The following is a 15,899-nucleotide window of genomic DNA, read 5'->3' as shown; positions in this document are numbered from 1 at the left end:
ACAATATGATCACCTAAAAACAAACCCAGCTGAAACTTGTGGGAAACACTAATTTTGAATATATGGTTATCATTTATTGCATATTTTATTCACCAAGCACTGTCTTGATAAAAACTGTAAGATATGTCAATCAGCCTTAATAGACTGACTCTACAGGAGTGACTAATCACTCCCCATAGGTAGGCCTTTCTTACCTGGACACACTGTTTGTTCTGGATATGCTAACCACTTTAAAGACGTTGATGATTCTAAACACTCATTCAGGTACCAGTGCATGATCTGTTAGGAACTGGCTGCACAGCAAGAGGTGAGTGGCTGGCAGGCCAGCAAAGCTTCATCCATATTTACAGCCACTCCTCATCATTTGCATTACTGCCTTAGCCCCACCTCCTATCAGATCAGAAGTGACATTAGATTATCATACCCCGTGGTGAACTGTCTATGCGAGGGATCTAGATTGTGCACTCTTACGATTATCTAGTGCCTGATGATCTGTCACTGTCTCCCATCACCCTGGGACAGAAAGCAAGTTCAGGCCTCCCACTGATTCTACATTATAGTGAGTTATATAATTATTTAATTATATATTGCAGTGTTGTAATAATAGAAATACCGGTACAGAATAAATGTAATGTTCTTGAATCATCCCAAAACCATCACCTCCCCACCCATGATCTGTGGAAAAATTGTCTTCCATGAAACCAGTCCCTGGTACCAGGAAGTTTGGGAATGGCTGCTCCAGACCAACCACTCCAGAGAAAATATAATGACTGAGCCATATCAGCGACCTGAGAAACTAAAAATTCTAAAAACACAAAACAATCTGCACAAAAGACTACTACCACAGCATCCCAGGAGAACTTGACCTGCTCTACATTCTCACAGAGATGAAAGGGCCCATCCAAGTAGAAATTTCAAGTAATCTCTAAGTAGGTTACCTGCTACCTTTTATGTATATAAAATAAGTATACTTTCTTCAGGTTTATGTGAGTATTGTTTCACATAATAAATCCCATTGAGTACTCAGGCACCCTCTGAACTGGTAAAAATGCTGCCTGTTAACTTATCAATGTTGTTGCTGTCTAATGAAGGATAAGCAATAATTGTTTATAAAATTTTAATACTTGTCTTAGTGCTTCTTTATTTAATCTTTTAAAAATTCAGTCAGCTACTGTTTATGTGTGTACTATTAATATGTCCTCTCTTTAGAACGTGATAAAAAGAAAACTGGACATAACAATGCGTTTACTACTATGGTTTCCATAAGGATAAACTTGGACAGAAACTGTTAGTACATTCTAAAGCACATATTTAGTAAAATAATATGCTATCACCAGTAATTTTATCACTAAGCTAATTAAGTTTTGTATCTAAGATGAATGGGATTATTAGAAATTAATTACTTGAATAAAGAGAATGCATTCATGTTTTAGTATGAACTTCAGTATGCCAATTTTCTAAAGAGTTCGGTTAATGTCACTCATTCATCATTCTCTTCCACAGTTTGTTGAGCATGTACTGCACATTTGGAAATTGGAGATCCATAGGTTGATGCACAATATATGAAAACTACCTTCTCTGACATAAAAAATATTACACATTTTTATGTCAAACACAAGCATGATATGAAAGCATACTTTTAACGACACTTTCAAGTCTAAACTCTCCTGAAACTGACATTCATTCAAATTTCTCAATAAGCTTACACACACAATTTTTATCCTAGCATCCATTGTTTTCCATACCATTCTGCAATTAAAATATTTCACTGCAAAATCTACTCAATATTGTATTTTCCTCTGCACTGTTTCTTCGTGCCAGAGAAAATAAAGTAATGTAAGGAAAAGCTACAATAGATTGGAGAGAAAGTGTAACACAAGCTGAGCCCTGAAAGGAGAATGGAACTCCAACCAATTGTAGAAAGGATTCGACTCTCAGGCAAAGGAACTTAGAATCAATTTCATGGGTAACCTCAGAACCTTCATATTTTCTCTTTCTGTCTTACTTCTTTTGTGCAAGTCCTTTCTTAGTTTCCAGGTGTGGGAGCTTTGCCTACATTGTTACTTTGATTCAGAAGTCATCAAAAAATTTTTTAAAAGAGTTTCAATCCAGCAGTTAATAGATGGAATATGAATAAGAAACCAGCAAGGATTGTTTTTATTTTGTTTTATTTTATTTTTTCCTACTTTCATAAAGCTAAGTGAAACACTTCAGATTTAAGAAATTCTCCTCTTTCCTGGAGCAAAATTAAGCGCTAAAGTTCAGAGGCAAGTAGAAAATCAAGCATCACTTCCCCTCTGACTACAAGCAAAAGAAAACAAACCTTGCAGCCAGGATAGCAGGAATCTGGCTAGGTAAAACCACATCAAAGCTGCTCTGTACATCACCCAGCGATGCATCTCAAGTGGTCATCTGGGAGCATGCCACCACCATAACGCTTTCAACCCTAGTAAGCAAATACCCACTTCTAAGATGAAATCTGTCTTCTTTGAGTAACCCTCAGAGCCCATAATGTTGTCAAACCAAAAAGAAAGCATCTTTTCTCATCCTATTCCCATTATAAATTAGATATGTTTTGTAAATAAATACTTCTTAACATTGCCTAGTTTCTAACCCATACAAAAGTTTTATAGGTTCTAAAGTTATGTGCATTCTGAGATAGGTATACTAATGTAATACCTAAACTTGTTTTTACTAACCTTGCTTTTACTAACCTTGTTTTTAGACTCTCCCTTTCTCCCTTAATCACCTAGTCTTGTTTCCATGTGAATATGCTCTCCCTTAGCTATGAAAGCCAGACGAACTCCATTTGGCTCCTTCATTTACAAGATATCAAGGACTCCTTACCCACCCCCTTTCCTCAAGGAGTTAACTTGTGTAAGCTGATTGTCTACGTATCAAAGAGTCCAATTAACTGAAGCAAGCAATGCACAAAGCAAGGTACTGAAGCAAGCAATGTGCAAAGTTCCCAGGATTTCACTCAAGAGATAACACCATAAAGCCTTGAGTTTGTGTTCAGCAGAGCCACCATACCTGACATCTTATAATATATTTAGAGCCCCTGCACCTGGAACTGTTTATTTCTCTGTAACCATTTGTCTTTTTAATTTTTTGCATGTTTCTACTTCTGTAGAATTGTTGCAACTGAGCCCCCTTCCCCTTCCTAAACCAAAGTATAAAGGAAAATCAAGCCCCTTCCTCGGGGCCGAGAGAATTCTGAGCGTTATCCGCCTCTCGGCTGCCGGCTAAATAAAGGACCCTTACATTCATTTCAAAGTGTGACATTCCTCTAACTCGCTTGGGTACAACACTAATGGAAAATGTATCAAGATATGCTGTATACCTTTTCAAAGGTAAAATAAATATATAATTGCAGAACCATATATTAATCTTTCAGAGGTATACAGACAAATGCAGAGACATGCAATTAAACCTATGATGAATACAAATAAATGAGAAAAAGGAAGAAAAATCACAGACTGTAGTGATATAATAAGAGTCATAGTTGTTTTCTTTTACTTTCATGTTTGTAAAAACGTAGTAATTGTTGGGTACCTGAAAATGTGATACTAATTCCCTTAATTACATGGTACTAAATATTTTCTTTCAAGGTTTTTATAGCCTTTAGTTTAGACAAAATTAAGTTTACCTGATGCAAATCATTTTAAAGGAGAATTTGTTTAGCAAATACTACTTTGTAATTGTAGGAAAAGTTTTATTAATTATAATTTGTTTACATTGATCAATTTTAAAACTAGTGGAAATTTTGAATAAAGACAATTCCTGTGAAAAAAGAAAACAGCTCAGTGTATATTATATCTAAAATGCTACTAGCTTGCTTCTCCTTCTAAAAGACATAAATCTTAATCATGAGGAATAATTTTCAAATATACTCTGAAGAAGTACAAAAATGGTTTGGGAAAACTGGCTAGCCATATGCAGAAAACTGAAACTGGACTTCTTCCTTGCACCACTTACAAAAGTCCACTCAAGATAGATCAAAGACTTAAATGTTACACCTAGGACCTTTAAAATCCTAGAAGAAAACCTGGGCAATACTATTCAGGACAAAGGCATGGGCAAAGAATTCATGTCCAAAACACTGAAAGCAACAGCAACAAAAGACAGAATTGACAAACGGGATCTAATTAAACCAAAGAGCTACTGCACAGCCAAAGAAACTGTCATCGGAGTGAACAGCCAACCTACAGAATGGGAGAAAATTTTGCAATCTATTCATCTGACAAAGGGCCGATATCCAGAATCTACAAAGAACTTACACCAATTTACAAGAATAAAACAAACAACCCCATCAAAAAGTGGGCAAAGGATATGAACAGACACTACTCAAAAGAAGACATTTATGCAGCCAGCAGATACATGAAAAAATGCTCATTATCACTGGTCACTAGAAAAATGCAAATCAATCCATAATGAGATATCATCTCTCTCCAGTTAGAATGGCAATCATTAAAATGTCAGGAAACAACAGATCCTGGAGAGCTTGTGGAAAAATAGGAATGCTTTTACGCCGTCAGTGGAAGCGTAAATTAGTCCAACCATTGTCGAAGACAGTGTGGCAATTCCTCAAAGATCTAGAACTGGAAATATCATTTGACCCAGCAACCCCATTACTGGGCATATACCAAAGGATTATAAATGATTCTATGATAAAGACATGTATGTTTATTGTGGCACTATTCACAATAGAAAGACTTGGACTCCCAAAAAAAAGGTGAAGAAAGGAACCGCATGGTTAACTCACTGAGTAATCAGTAAGTCATTGGTCCGCACTTGAGGTCACAAAGCTCTGGGGGAAGTTGGTTCAAGCTGAGTTTTCATTATAAGACAACAGTTATCAGCACCTCAGAAACAGTATATAAAAGTATTAAAACAGTTGCTTAAGGCTAGTGGGGCTTCAGTTTCCCAGGTTCAATTAATGAAATTAATATAAACTGTGGTCATATAATCCATGGTTCCCAGAAGAAGGAATGCTAGACGTAGAACTCTGGGAACAAGTAGGGAGAAATCTTAAACAATGTTATGCACAGGGTCGTCAGGTCCCAGCATCAGCTTTAACATGGCAGGCTTTACTAAGGATGGTTTAGTCCCATTATACACAGAAGAGCCTAAAAATGAGAAGGAGGGAGAAACATCACCTGCCTTATCACCTCCTTTTCCCTCAGTCCCACTATCACCGGGCCAAAATAACAAAGAGTAAATGGAGGGTTTCCCTGAGCCCCCTCTTACTGTAAGTAGAAAAAAAGGCAAGAAACATACTTCAGCTATGGGACCTTGTCTTAAACAAGTGGCATTAGAAGGAGAGCTCTTAGCCTGTCCAGTAATGCAAGACCAACATGGTAATCAAGTACATGAACCCATTTCCTTTCACTCTTATAAACAATGAAGAAAAAGCATTAAAGAAAATGGAGCCACTAGACCATTTACAAAAGGAATGATTGGGGCCTTAGCAGACCACTTCTGTATGGCCCTATGGGACTGGTCAATGCTAGCTAAAGCAACTCTGGAGCCTAGCCCATTCCTCCTCTGGAAGGCAGGATATGGACGGCTTGTGCAAACAACAAGCCAACCAGAATCAGGCAGCCGGGCAAAATATAATAGCTGATAAGCTCCAAGGGAGGTGTCCTCATGCTGATGTACAAAAACAACTAAATTTTTATCCCCAGGCCTTTGCTGAAGTGTCTGTGTGCTCTCAGAGCTTGGGACCAAATTCCCAAGACCAGAGTTCAGCAGAGGTCTTTTGTAAATGTTTGACAAGGGACTTAGGAGACATTTGTTGAGTTTATGGATCCGTTAACTCAGGCAATTAAGAGGCAAATTAGTCACACCCAGGCCACTCCTATCTTATTGCTGCAACTGGCTTTTGAAAACGCTAATGTGGATTGCCAGCAGGCAATGCAGGCAATCAAAGAAAAGGCAAGCACCATCCAGGAGCTCATATAAGTGCCTCACCTGGTAGGAACTGAGACAAACAAGGCCAGAATATTAGCTATGTCATTAAGCCCTCCGAAAGTGAAAAGGGAGAGAAACCAAAATTGTTTTCTATGTGGAGTGAAAGGTCATGTGAAGAGGCAATGCCCCCCTAGTGAAAACCGAGCTAACTCAGGGAAAGAACCCTCTTCTTCTATATGTTCCGAATGTAGGAAATGGAAACATTAGGCAAATCAATGCAGGTCTAAATTTGATAAAAATGGCAATCTCATAGGAAATCAGTCGAGAAACTTCATGAGGGGCCAGCCCCAAGCCCTGATCCCAATTGGGACAATGCCGACAGCTTTCCTTGGTCAGCTGGAAAGCCCACAGTTCTCTCTCTTAAAGCAGCCACTACTGGGAGTGCATGACTGGACTTTCTCTGCCCTGCCAAATTAGTGCTAAAAGAGGGAGAAAGCCCTAAAATTGTTGAGACTGGGATCTGTGGCCTGCTGCCTCTAGGAACAGCAAGATTAGGCCTTGGGCAGCCTAGCCTATCCAGTAAAGGAATTAATATGCTCTCTGGGGTAATTGATAGTGACGACCAAGATCAGATATTGGTTATAATGGAATATAAAGGTCTGCATATTCTTCCCGCTGGATCAAAAATAGCTTAGTGAAAGACTTTACCATAGTGAGACCCTAATACCCATGGGAAGGAAAGGGGAAAGGGAAGTTTTGGAAGCACAGGAGCTACAGGAATATATTGGAATCAATTAATCACTGATCGGAGGCCCATGATTTTTTTTTTTTTTTTTTTTTTTTGAGACGGAGTCTCGCTCTGTCGCCCAGGCTGGAGTGCAGTGGCGCGATCTCGGCTCACTGCAAGCTCCGCCTCCCGGGTTCACGCCATTCTCCTGCCTCAGCCTCCCGAGTAGCTGGGACTACAGGCGCCCGCTACCACGCCCGGCTAATTTTTTGTATTGTTAGTAGAGACGGGGTCTCACCGTGTTAGCCAGGATGGTCTCGATCTCCTGACCTCGTGATCCGCCCGCCTCGGCCTCCCAAAGTGCTGGGATTACAGGCGTGAGCCACCGCGCCCGGCCGGAGGCCCATGATTACCTTAAAACTTGGTAATAAGAATTTTATTGGCTTATTGGACACAGGGGTTGACATTTCAGTCATTAGTGATCAGAACTGGCCAGAAATTTGGACTTGGATCACTCAGAAATAGAAAATTGTCAGCATCGGAGAAGCACACACAGCCAAACAGAGCACACACCCCTGAACATGCTATGATTCAGAAGGAAGAAAGGCAGTTATACAACCTCTGATCACGCCCATTGTTATACCCAGATGAGTTAGAGAAAACGCCGCACTTTGAGATGAATTATTTAAGCCAGCGGCCAAAGAGATGGCTAATGCTCAAAATTCTCTCAGCCCCGAGGAATGGGCTTGATTAACTTTTATACTTTGGTTTAGGAAGGGGAGGGGAACTCAAATGCAATAATTCTACAGAAGTAAAAACATGCAAGAATCAAAGAAACAAATGGTTACAGAGAGACAAACAATTTAAAAGACAAATGGTTACAAAAAAAGCAGTGTAACCAGGTGTGGGGCTCTAAATCCTTCATTAGAGTTAGATATAGATGTTATGCCAGGCATGGTCTCTAGGCTTTATGTTATTTCTTTGAGTAAAATCCTGGGAACTTCTTACATTGTTTGTTTCAGTACCTTATCAGTTAATTGGGCTCCTTCCAAATGCTGAGGATCTGCTTACACAGGTTAACTCCTTGAGGAAGGGGTTGGGTAAGGACCCCTTAATGTCTGGTAAATCAGGAAGCCACATGGAGTTTGTCCGGCTTTCCCAGACAAGAGGAAGTCTTACATGAATGGGAAAAACAAGGCTGGGTAACTAAGGAGACAAGCAAGGAAAATTTAAAAGTAACGCGTTAGAGTAAAAACAAGGTTAGGCACTACACCTATCCCTGTTAATCTTTGGGGATGGGAATTATTAGCGCAATTGTTGGGGGGCGGGGCACACTGCAAACCCCTTTCTAACAATGACTACTGTGGTTATTCCTCCACTACCTCCGACTTGGCTCTCTCAAGATCCGGTCTGCTTAGAACAGTGGCCTCTGAAGGTAGAGAAACTACAGCGGATTCATGTGTTAGTTGAGGAGCAGTTAAAGGCTGGACATCTTGAACATTCTACCAGCCCCAGGAATTTGTCTATTTTCATCATTGCCAAAAAGTCTGTGAAATGGAGGCTTTTACATGACTTATGTGCTATTAATGCTAATTTACAGCCCCTGGGACTCCTTCAAAGGGCCTCCCCTCCCCAGCAGCAATCCCTCAAGATTGACCTATAATTGTTATTGACTTAAAAGATTGCTTCTATACCATTTATCCAATGTCCACCCCTGTGTCCAATAAGCCAGTAAAACAGAACAGGAGAGAGAAAAATTTCCGTTTACAAAACCAGCTATCAATAATGAAAATCCAGCTTGTCAATTTTATTAGAAAATGCTTCCTCAAAGGATGCTAAATAGTCCTACCATGTGTCAGTTTCATGTAAATCAATCTTTGCTCTCTAGTAGAAAAGAATTTCCTGACTATAAAATTATTCATCCTATGGATGATATTCTACTAGCAGCCCCAACTGGGCCAACACTTTTAAATTTGTTTACTTCTGTCATAAAGAATGCACAGCTGAGAAGTTTAGTCATTGCACCTGGAAAAGTACAAATGTCCAATGCTCTCTCCTTGGAAATAAATTGGATATCTGTTAACCTCCCAGTCAGTAAGACCTCAAAAGGTTAAACTAAATACTAGCAACTTAAACACATTAAGTAATTATCAGAAATTACTGGGTGATATTACCTGGCTCCATCCCATTTTAGGAATTCTTACTAATAAACTACAAAACCTTTTTTCTATCTTAAAAGGCAATCCAGCTCTTGATTCTTCCAGATATTTAATCCCTGCAGCAACAAGAGAAATTGAGGAAATGGAGCTAGCCATCTCTCAGAGGCAGCTAGATCATATTGATCTATGATATTCAATTCAGTTGTTTGTATTTCCCAACAAACACTCCCCTACAGGGTTACTAGGACAAATGACCCCTGGGCTACATTTCCTAAAATGGGTTTTTTGTTCACATACTGGAAGTAAAACACTGTCTCTCTATATTCACTTAATTACTAAAGTCATCTATTCAGGTTGCAAACATTGCAGTCAGTTACTAGGTTATGACCCTGATGTCATCAGGATTCCTTTAAGTAAAAAGCAATTTGAAGCAGTATTACCTTTGGCAATAGACCTGCAAATAGCTTTCTCTGATTACACAGGGCAAATAGAGCACATCCTCCCTACTGATGAAGTCCTTCATTTCTTATCTCACACTCTGATAATATTGCCTATAAAAATAATTTACACCCCCATGCCTAATCCTTTAACACTGTTTACTGAGGGGTCTGCTAAACATGGAAGAGCGGCAGTCTGGAGGAGACCACACTATTCAATCACTTGAACTGGGTTTACTAGCATGCAGAGAGCTGCAATTGGGGCTCTGAGTTTGGTTGGCCTTAGAAACTTTTTCCACTCAGCCCATAAATATAGTTAGGTGATTCTGCATACTCTGTTTATTTGTTACAAAACTTTGAAACAGCACTGATTAAGTCCACTCTGGAGCCAGCTCTGTTTACTCTTTTTCTCTCACTTAAACAATTCTAGACTAATGTTCACATCCTATTTTTACTACACACATTCGAGCCCACAGCCCACTCCCTGGCCCATTGGCTTATGGCAATGAACAAGCACACCTTCAGGTTATGACATCACTGCTAGACCAAGCCACCCAATCACATCAATTTTTCCACCAAAATTGGAGAAATTTATCTAAACCATTTTCAACTTACCCAGAGGCTAGCTAAACAAATTATCCTACAATGCCCAGATTTCCAGCACACAGGCACGCCCCCTCCTTCTACAGATGTGAACCCTAGAGGATTCAAACCTAATCAGTTATGGCAAACAGATGTTACAGACATCCCTGAATTTGGGAAACTAAGATATGTGCATATATCCATTGATACCAACAGTCATTTAATCAGTGCACACGCTTTGCCTGGAGAGTCTACTCAATATGTCATTAAACATCTTCTTTTAACTTTTGCATTTATGGGATGACCCACAAAAATGAACACTTTTAATGGTCCAGCTTATACCAGCTCACGAGTTCAACAATTTTGTCACAGGTGGAAACTCCAACATTCCACAGGCATCCCATATAACCCCCAAGGATAGGCAATAGTAGAACACAGACACTTCACCCTTAAAAATGTGCACTAATAACAGAGACAGGGTAATATAAGTAAGCACGCTGCAACACTACTGGCACAGGCCTTATTTACCCTTAATGTTTTAAATTCAGATGACAAATTTCAATCAGTTGTAGAAAAGCACTTTGCTAAAACCTCTCAAGGCATAAAACCTGCAGTTTTATGGAAAGGTGTAAACAGTAATGAATGGTGTTGAGAGGTGACAGCGTGCTGGCAGTCCTCAGAGCCCTCGCTTGCTCTCGGCACCTCCCCTGCCTGGGCTCCCACTTTGGTGGCATGTGAGGAGCCCTTCAGTCCCCCACTGCACTGTGGGAGCCCCTTTCCAGGCTGGCCAAGGCTGGAGCCCACTACCTCAGCTTGCAGGGAGGTGTGGAGGGAGACGCACGAGCGGGAACCGGGGCCGTGTGCGGTGCTTGCGGGCCAGCTGGGGTTCCGGGTGGGCATGGGCTTGGTGGGCCCCACACTCGGAGCAGCCGGCCAGCCCTGCTGGCCCCGGGCAATGGGGGACTTAGCACCCAGGCCAGTGGCTGCGGAGGGTGTACTGAGTCCCCCAGCAGGGCTGGCTCACTGGCACTGCGCTCGATTTCTCCCCGGGCCTTACCTGCCTTCCCATGGGACAGGGCTCGGGACCTGCAGCCCGCCATGCCCGAGCCTCCCACCCACTCCATGGGCTCCTGTGCGGCCCGAGCCTCCCCGATGAGCACCACCCCCTGCTCCACGGCACCCAGTCCCATCGACCACCCAAGGGCTGAGGAATGTGAGCGCACGCGCAGGACTGGCAGGCAGCTCCACCTGCAGCCCCGGTGTGGGATCCACTAGGTGAAGCCAGCTGGTCTCCTCAGTCTGGTGGGGACATGGAGAGTCTTTATATCTAACTCAAGGATTGTAAATACACCAATCAGCACCCTGTGTTTAACTCAAGGTTTGTGAGTGCACCAATCAACACTCTGTATCTAGCTGCTCTGGTGAGGACGTGGAGAACCTTTTTGTCTAGCTCAGGGATTGTAAATACACCAATCGGCACTCTGCATCTAGCTCAAGGATTGTAAATACACCAGTCAGCACCCTGTGTTTAGCTCAAGGTTTGTGAATGCACCAGTCAACACTCTGTATCTAGCTGCTCTGGTGGGGCCCTGGAGAACCTGTGCGACGAAACTCTGTATCTAACTAATCTGATGGGGACTTGGAGAACCTTTGTATCTAGCTCAGGGATTGTAAATGCACCAATCAGCACCCTGACAAAACAGGCCACTCGGCTCTACCAATCAGCAGGATGTGGGTGGGGCCAGATAAGAGAATAAAAGCAGGCTGCCTCCAGAGCCAGCATTGGCAACCCGCTCGGGTCCCCTTCCACACGGTGGGAGCTTTGTTCTTTCGCTCTTTGCAATAAATCTTGCTACTGCTCACTCTTTGGGTCCACGCTGCTTTTATGAGCTGTAACACTCACTGCGAAGATCTACAGCTTCACTCCTGAGCCCGGCAAGACCACGAGCCCACCGGGAGGAACGAACAACTCCAGACGCACTGCCTTAAGAGCTGTAACACTCACCACGAAGGTCTGCAGCTTCACGCCTGAGCCAGCGAGACCACAAACCCACCAGAAGGAAGAAACTCCGAACACATCTGAACATCAGAAGGGACAGACTCCAGACGCGCCACCTTAAGAGCTGCAACACTCACCGCAAGGGTCCGCGGCTTCATTCTTGAAGTCAGTGAGACCAAGAACCCACCAATTCCGGACACAGTGTGGTCTTAATGAATTATTAACATGGGGGACAGGGTAGGCTTGTGTTTACACCCCCTCAAGTCCTCTTTGGATTCCAGCACGAGGCATCAAACCATAACATGGCATGGCTAGGGTCCAATCTAGTACCGGAATTGAAAGAGTTAACCCAGTAAGACCCACAGTTCCAGAGGAGGCTGAACAAATCCTGCTCCAGACACAGGCACCATTTACTCCAGTTATTTTGTTTGTTTCTATGCTGTCTATTGTACAATGCGACTCACATAGGGTATTGATCATTTTTATACTCTCGCTTTGTCTGCAAACTGTACCTGCTACACTCTATTGCGCTCATATTTTAGGCCCACTTTTCTTTCACCCTGTCACCTCGGCGGATAACTCCCTTCCCACTCTGTAACAACATGACTGCTTGGCTAGGACGGATAGATTTACACCAAGTAGGGTCCCTCAATAATGACACACATTTCCCTAAGGTGCCAGATAACACTATATAGCACTACACTATCCTCTCACCGCTTCTAAGTTATAAAGGCTCTAACCCTTACTGTGTAACTTCTCCAAGACAAGTATGGGTACATCATGGCAAAAAAAAAGTCCCTTAACAGTTTTAGCTACAGATAACCTCAAACTGGGCAATGCAATCCATGCTGCTTTCCCAAATATTCCTTTCCGTGCTAAAGAACAGAGCCAAGAAAATAATGGATTTCACTTTAGCTGGGAAGTCTCATGGTCTCTGGTTGGGCAATTAAAACATCTTAGAGTGGAGTCTCCATGGCCAACTGCAGGGCACACTTACAAATGTCTTTCTGCATCGTAGCATTAACCACAATTTATAGCCACGTCTCGTTCCCCTGTAATTTGGGCCGATGGAGGGATGGGATATCCCCAGACCCTGAGTAAACCCCATACCAACCCAAGGCACCTTATGGCACCTGGGACATCTTAGCACCTCTCTTAACACCTGCTATGGGAGATATCATAATTCCAGGCTCAACTACACTATAGCCTTTATTCATACTCACACTGATCAGTGCCTGGTTTGCACTACCCATCCATGTGTTTTCCTTACAGGAACTAACATTTCCATTACACCTGGAAATGCCACATTTGTGACCCAGGTGCACGGACAGGCTTGGTTTGCCTCATATATCACTGGTCATGATATATCTAGTTTAAAAACTTCCAGTGTCATCGTATTAAGGAGACAATCTGAGGCAATTCTACCAGCCAATTTGACATGCAATTGGCAAGATTGTTCTGCCCTTGCCACCTTAGAAAGTGCCCTGTCCCAGGTCAGACACAAAAGATTCACATTTACACTTATGGTCTTTACAGGCTCAGCCATAGTCATTCTGGCAACTGTTAGCATTGCTGTTGCATCTATTACTGAATCAGTACAAACAACTGCTTTTGTAGATAATCTGGCCAAAAATATATGTGATGAACTTCTCCTACAGTAAGGAAAGAGTATGCGGGAGAGCCACAGGATGCACTAGCATACTGTCAACAGTGAAACTGTGACTGGGAACATAAACATACCTGTGTCACTTCTCTACCATGGAACCAATTAATGTATAGCTAGGGTGAGGTGAAACAACACCTCTGGGGAACCTTTTATAACAGTTCAACTGCAGACATGAAGCAAGTTAAAACTAAAATTTTAGAATCTGTTCACACCACAAATCTGCACACCCAACAGCCATGTGGAAGGGTGTACAAGATCATCTCTCCTAGTTGGACCCTAACTCCTGGGGGACACTCTTTGACTGGAAAAGATTTTTGCTAATTATGCTCATGTTTGTCTTATGTTATTTGCTAATCCTAGGATGCAAAGTCTAAATAAGAGCAGTGACTGCCTCATCTGAAAATCCTGTGGCTGCACCTATCTGTGCTCTGCAATCAAAAAACCCTAATAAAGAAAACAAAAATGGGGAAATGTTGGGATTCACTCAGGATGGTGGCAGAAATAGTAAAGGGAAATATTAGGGGAAGTTCTAGGGCATAGTCACAAACCTTTCGTAAGGCCAAAAGGTTACCTAGCTTGTAATAATTGAACAGGTTGAAGGCAGCTAGTTCTTACCTTGGAACATTATGTCATAGGGCAAATACAAGGGACAGTTGAGGCTTCCCCAGTTAAGTCTGTTTATCCTACCTCCATTAACTAACCTTTGTACCAAATGGTCCTCTCAGGGGGAGGTGGACCAAGGATATTGCCCCCTAATGGTATTTACTTAGACTACAGTACCTGAGCTTTAATCATTCATAGAACTACTGTCTTAACCAAGTTCATTATCCTCAAGTGTAATTACTCAAAGCTTCTGTTGGTAATTGTATACTAAATAAATGCCTGGAGTGCTAGCTGCTCAGGGTCTGCTGCAGTGGCAAACCTGTCTTGGTGTGCAGGCAGTCAGACACAGCAGGACTAGCAAAACAGAATACCTGTGTGTCAGTGTACATTTTATTCATCTGTTGTTTGGGCCAGGGTCTGCAGGCAGACGCCCACAGCTAATGCCCTCTTGTGAGAGGCAACACCTGTTAGAAAACTCAAACTACTGGTAGTTCTAGTCAGGGTAGTGGAGTTTGAGTCCTACTAAGATAGAGAGAGTAGACAAAAACCTTTGGCTTCCTATTGAAATTGCAGAAAGGATACACTTTAGGAAGAAAATCTGTATGCTAAGAATAAAGAGTTCACAATGAGAATAAGGATAAAATCCAAACAGTCTCATCCTAGTAAAGAATAAGACAAAGGTTCTACAACATCAATATCACTAGCCAACAATTTCTGATAGAGCAAATGCCAACCTTCTTCAGAGAAAGAAAACAAATCCATTATCTAAACATGCAACTGCAGTTCACAGAAAAACGTTATTACATGTATAAAGAAACAGGAGCATATTGACATAGGAGAGAGAAATAAGAAATCAGATTCTTGCATGACCCAAATGTTGGAATTCACACACAAGGGCCTTAAAACATTTCTTAAAATTGTGTTCAAGGACTTAAAAGAAAAGATAAAAAGGCTGTATCAGCAGAGATAATTCAATATCTGAGAAATTTCAAAAGTAGATGTTTTTAGTAAGACTTGGAGAAGGCAATAAGGTCAGTGTTCAAGAATGTGGTGGGCAGTATGACTTCTAGATGATAGAAAAAAAAAAGGGGAATGGACTCTCTCGTAGAGACTCTAGAAGAAATGCAGCCATGCCTACACTTTGATTATAGTTTGCTGAACCCATTTCACACTTCTGATGTCCAGAGCTGTGAGAAAATAAAGCCTAATCTAAGACCTGAAAAGAAGAAAGTGTCAGCTCTGAGAAGACTAACAGAAAACAGTATGGGAAAAAGCAAAGGGAGAAAGCTCTGAACCAAGACAGAACTTGAAAATATGGGCAACTTGAATAAAATACTATTTACTCTGGAATAAGGGGTGGGCCTGAGATATGAGGCTAGAGCACTGGACATGAGCCTCATCTTGATGCTGGTAAAGCGAGTAGTTTCTTTCTGCGACATATCCTCCACAAACATCCCTTAAGAAGAATGACTTAATATAAGATACATATTTTTAAAAGGGAATATTACAGAGAATAAATTTGAGAAGGCAAAAGTAAGAAAGTGTTAATTTTAGGGAAGCTATTGCAGTAGATGAAGCAAAATATAATGGTGGCTTGGATTTACAGTGGATATTGAGAGCAGAATGTAGTCTGATTGGGAATATTCTGAAACTAAGTTTAGCAGACTTCATTATGGATTTGATGTAAAGTTTTAAGGAAGGAAGAAATTGAGGATAAATCTTTGGTGTTTTGTCTTGAGTGGTTGATAGTGGCGTTTGGATATTTAGCAGTGCATGCCACTATTAGTAAAAGACTCAGTTGGAAACAGATGCT

The sequence above is a fragment of the Pan troglodytes genome, chromosome Y, assembly GCF_028858775.2.
Source record: "Pan troglodytes isolate AG18354 chromosome Y, NHGRI_mPanTro3-v2.0_pri, whole genome shotgun sequence".
Classification (NCBI taxonomy): domain Eukaryota; kingdom Metazoa; phylum Chordata; class Mammalia; order Primates; family Hominidae; genus Pan; species Pan troglodytes.
This window is presented reverse-complemented; position numbering follows the sequence as displayed.